Raw genomic sequence first — 4496 nt, 5'->3', positions numbered from 1 at the left:
TAAGCCGAGATGTGGCTACCAATTGTAGGCTCTGGCGCCATGTCCTTTCTATAGTAACTTCACCAATGGGAATATGTACTTCAAGGTGTCCCATATTGATCATCCACTGCCTCAGCATTGCCATAATAAGTTGTGCGTATGGAATTAGGGGTCTTTTTTGCTCATGCACTGCCAATCCTTGCACAAGCTTCGGCACTGGCCTCTTTAGCTTTGGATGCTTTACAATCCTTACATAAAAATTTATCATTTCTTCCTTAATCAGCTGAGGGATGTCCACCTGCATCCTCTTATGTACCACATACAGAGCCTGTAGGCGGACTTCTCACCTTTCAGAATGATGACCCGAGGCACATGTATCTCACAAGAGTAAGTAATCAGGTACCCAGCTCTAAGTTGTACATATGCCTCACATCGTTTCACTACTATCATAATATTACCCATTTAACATAACCTCGATGATATGGTGAACATTAGTAGAGTCCAGTGGTTCCTATGGTAAAGCATCAACCTCTGAATGGGACCATGCCCTTTCAATTAAGTCATAAGTGATTTCAATCCTTCTACCTTGAACATTGGTGGATCAGACTCCGGTGTTGGGATCATTGTACTTGTATTTGTAGAATTCCTAAATTAGCTCAAGATGGTAGGAGGTGATCGATGGAGTCATATAATGATCGAATTTCCTTATTTTGAGGATGTTGACATGACACTTCTGTCTATCATGCACCTGAGTTTCATCTAACCGGAATGTATACATTGGCCGAAAATCATAATTTTCTAAAGTTATTCACTGAATAACCTTTCCTTTTCGCCTCCTTTCCGAGTCTGCTTGAATTGGTTGGTTCCGTGATTAATCTTGTACACAGGGCATTTGCTCCGACTCTGAGGATGGTTCATCCCGCAACTGAAGAGGGGTCCTTTTCCATTTAGTGGTAGTTTAGTGGGACTAAGGTTTCGTGGGAATAGCCCTAGAATTCTAGTGTTGAGGCATCTTTGGAGAAGGTGATAGATGGAAGAGATACAAAGGAAGGAATTCAAAAAACCACGTACCCGAGAACCTAAATCTCACATTGGATAGAAGCTCCGTGCAAAGAGAGGTGCTACTGAAGCTAGGGCTTACCGAAATGTATGTTGGAGGTCTGTCAAGACGTAAAGGAAGGGGGTAAAGCGTGGGCACCTATGTAGAATGTAGATGTGACAAAGAGGGACCAAGGGTTGAGGTGGAGGTGTCGTTTGATCTTCATGGGAAGAAAGGGTTTTGAATGATTTTATTAGGTATGACCAGGACGCATCCTGCGCAATTCTGGTCACAGGCATGGTCGATCCTCTCGGTACCTTACAAGTTTAATCAAACTACAGAGAATTGACCAGGTCGCATGACAGTGTGCTGATTGATTCTCTAATTACACCTCCCAACTGTTCTGATACTTACTTTAAAGATTCTAAAACTTATTTTCATTACTATACAAGTATACCCTAATGACTCAAGAGGAAAATAAAATACCCGAGTTGCATCCCGGGAGTGCTAAGTTTATCATCTTTAGCCATACTCAATTAGAGTACATGCCGAACTCACCTTGGTTCGAAAAGAGGGTTTTCTTCTTCCATGTTTTTATTGAACCATGTCTCACTTGCCCAAAGTCGTCCCTCTAAGATGGAGGCTAAATAATGGATTGCAAAAATTTGTTTGTATGGATCTTCCAAGTCATATGTAGAATGGTTTTTAGGCTGAATCATGTCTTCCAAAGGATGTCTCCACAAGATTATGGGAGTTTCTTCCTCAACACATTCGTCAATTATATTAATGTCCATAGCTTGGACGTGATCAGGTGGATGTTTGGAAGCATGGAAAATGTTCAGCTGGAGCTGCATATTTCCAAATGATATGTCTTTAATTCCTTACCTACATTGAACGCAGGCATTAGTCGTGGCTAAGAATCATAGACTCAATAGGACAGGAGTATGGTTTTTAGTCAGGTTGGTTGGTTCCATATCCAGGACTATGAAGTCAATAGGGTAGTATAAATCCTCGACCTTGACCAAGACATCCTCAATCACACCCCGGGGTTTCTTTATTAATCGGTTGACAAAGCTTAATGTGACCGGTGTGGGTTTCTACTCTCCTAAATTGAATTGCTTAAAGACTGAGTATGGAAGGAGGTTCACACTCACTCCTAAATTTTAAAAAAGCCTTATGAATTATGTAATTGCCAATTATACATGAGATAGTTGGTGTGCCAGGGTCTTTCAGTTTAGGAGGGAGGTCACCAAGTACTATTGAACTCACATGCTTGGTTAGCTGTACTTGTTTGTTCATATGCACCCTTGAGAAATTTAGCATATGCAGGTATTTTCTTGATGGCATCTAATTGAGGGATGTCGACCTTAACTTGTCTAAATGTCTCCATGATGGACTCACTAGTGGTCTCCTTCTTAGATTTAATGGGTACCTGGAGAGCCACAAGGTAAGGAGCCACAGGAATATGATAAGGAAGTGTTTCATGCCTTGGAAAAGTAGGTGTCTCGGTGTCTGTTTCTGAATTAAGATAAGGGGGAACACCTAATTCTTCTGTAGGCTCATCCCTCTTTTTCTCTTTTACCCTTTTCTTGATTTATTTTCTCCCCAGCCCTATTATTTATCTCCATACCACTCCGAAGAGTGGTTATAGCCTGGGCATGTGCTTTATGCGATGAAGGTTCTACTGTGATCTCACACTCTACCCCGCATTGACTTTTGAATTTTGCTTGAGGTTAACTTGACAACTTACCTTTATCTCTCTTACTTAGTGACATAGTTAGTTGCTCCATAGTGGCTTCCAACTTAGCTATGGATTAAGAGTGAGATTGGAGTAATTTCTAATTTACTTGGCAATTGTCTTCAATGCCTTGTTGGGTTTTAACACTATCTCCTGAAAAGAATCATATTTAGGTTGTTGAGGAGATGATTGCTTAAAAGATGAGTGTCTAAAGGAGAAAATGGGAGTATTTTGAAAAGTTTGATATGGGTGAGAGGAGGTGAAGCATTAGGACTTTGTTGATGTCTTCGAGCTTGAAAACTCGGAGCTTGCGGTCTCCAAGAGAAGTTGGGATGTCATTTCCACCCAAGGTTGTAGGTATTTGAAAAGGGTCGTTCGACGGTCTATCATACCAATTATGGGTGGCCTTCACTTCCTCCTACATGAGCTTAGGTTGGAAAAGCATATGTGGGTAATTGTAGCATGTATGTGAAGGGTTGAAACTAGCACATATCTCTACACAAGCCCTTGATTGTGATTTCTATCATAAAGACAATAACTGATCAAGCTTTTAGGATATGGTTTGTAGAGTGGGCGCTAGGCTATGGTATGAGGTCAACTCGTAAACTCCCTTAGGTTTGGAAGTAGATGGATTGGGGGGTCTACAAGCAGCAACCATCTGCTACTGAGAATTCTCAGCTAGATTCTTAAAGAGAACCCAAGCCTCATTCTCATGCCTGGTGAGGAAGGTACCTCCACATAATGCATAAACGATAGGCCTATATCTATCCACTAATCCTTCGTAAAAGATTTGTACTAATTGCCACTCTAGGAGCTGATGATGTGGACATTTTCGGAGTAGGTCCCTAAAGCGCTCCCAAGTCTGAAAAAAGAGTTCCCCATCCATCTGTGAAAAACTCGTGATGGCTCTCCGAAGCTGGTTAGTCTTCCCAATTGGGAAGTTATTCTTTAAGAGTTCACATTGCATGGTATCCCTGTTGGCTACCGAGTTTGGCTCTAAGGATGTTAGCCAATATTTGGCCTTATCCTTTAGAGAGAATGGAAAGAACCTAAGAAGAAAAGCATCATCACTAAAATTAGTTATGCAGATGGTGGAGCAAATTTCCAAGAACTCATCTAGATGTTGGTAAGAATTTTTCATTGATTTCCCATGAAAGGTGGGCAGCACTGAGATGATGGAAGTTTTTATCTCGAATTGCACTGCTTGAACATCCAGGAACCGGATGCAAGATGGCGAGGTGTATGCAATAGGAACAAAGTAGTCCCTAAGAGGCCGAAGGGGTTACTTTCCCACCACAGGTAGGTGGGGAGCTTGGTGTTCTAGGATTTGATCAATGGGAACTAGTGGAATGTTTTCGGTCATGGATTTAAGTTTAGAGGACTCAGCTTTCTCTAGATTATAGGTAGGCATCCTAAGGTACCTATAGGATTTTTCAATCTCGGGACCTATGGGAACTATCTCGGGCTCCAAGGAACGCAAACCAAACATACACACCTAAAGCACAGAGTTTCAAAACTTCAATATATAAACAAAAATAAAAGAAAAACAAATATATATATATATATACACACACACACAAACAAAGCAAAGATATACTAAATGAGAAATTGGCTAACAAATGTACCCTAGTCCCGATAATGGCACCAAAATTTGGTAGGCTCATCAAGGCTAGGGTCATTAACTACCAAAAATAATATTTATACTACCTAACAATGCCAAGTTCAGTAGCAATTGGGGAA

At 41.0% G+C, this 4496-nt stretch overlaps 1 non-coding gene across 1 annotated transcript; it reads left to right on the top strand.

The window, feature by feature from the left end:
- The first annotated feature begins 3568 nt into the window (after nucleotides 1–3568).
- On the top strand, nucleotides 3569–3674 carry LOC131152560 (small nucleolar RNA R71). Its single transcript, XR_009136052.1, has one exon. It is a non-coding gene; the product is annotated as a small nucleolar RNA R71 (small nucleolar RNA).
- Nucleotides 3675–4496: the final 822 nt, after the last annotated feature.

The sequence above is a fragment of the Malania oleifera genome, chromosome 3, assembly GCF_029873635.1.
Source record: "Malania oleifera isolate guangnan ecotype guangnan chromosome 3, ASM2987363v1, whole genome shotgun sequence".
Taxonomy (NCBI): Eukaryota; Viridiplantae; Streptophyta; class Magnoliopsida; order Santalales; family Ximeniaceae; genus Malania; species Malania oleifera.
This window is presented reverse-complemented; position numbering and strand designations above follow the sequence as displayed.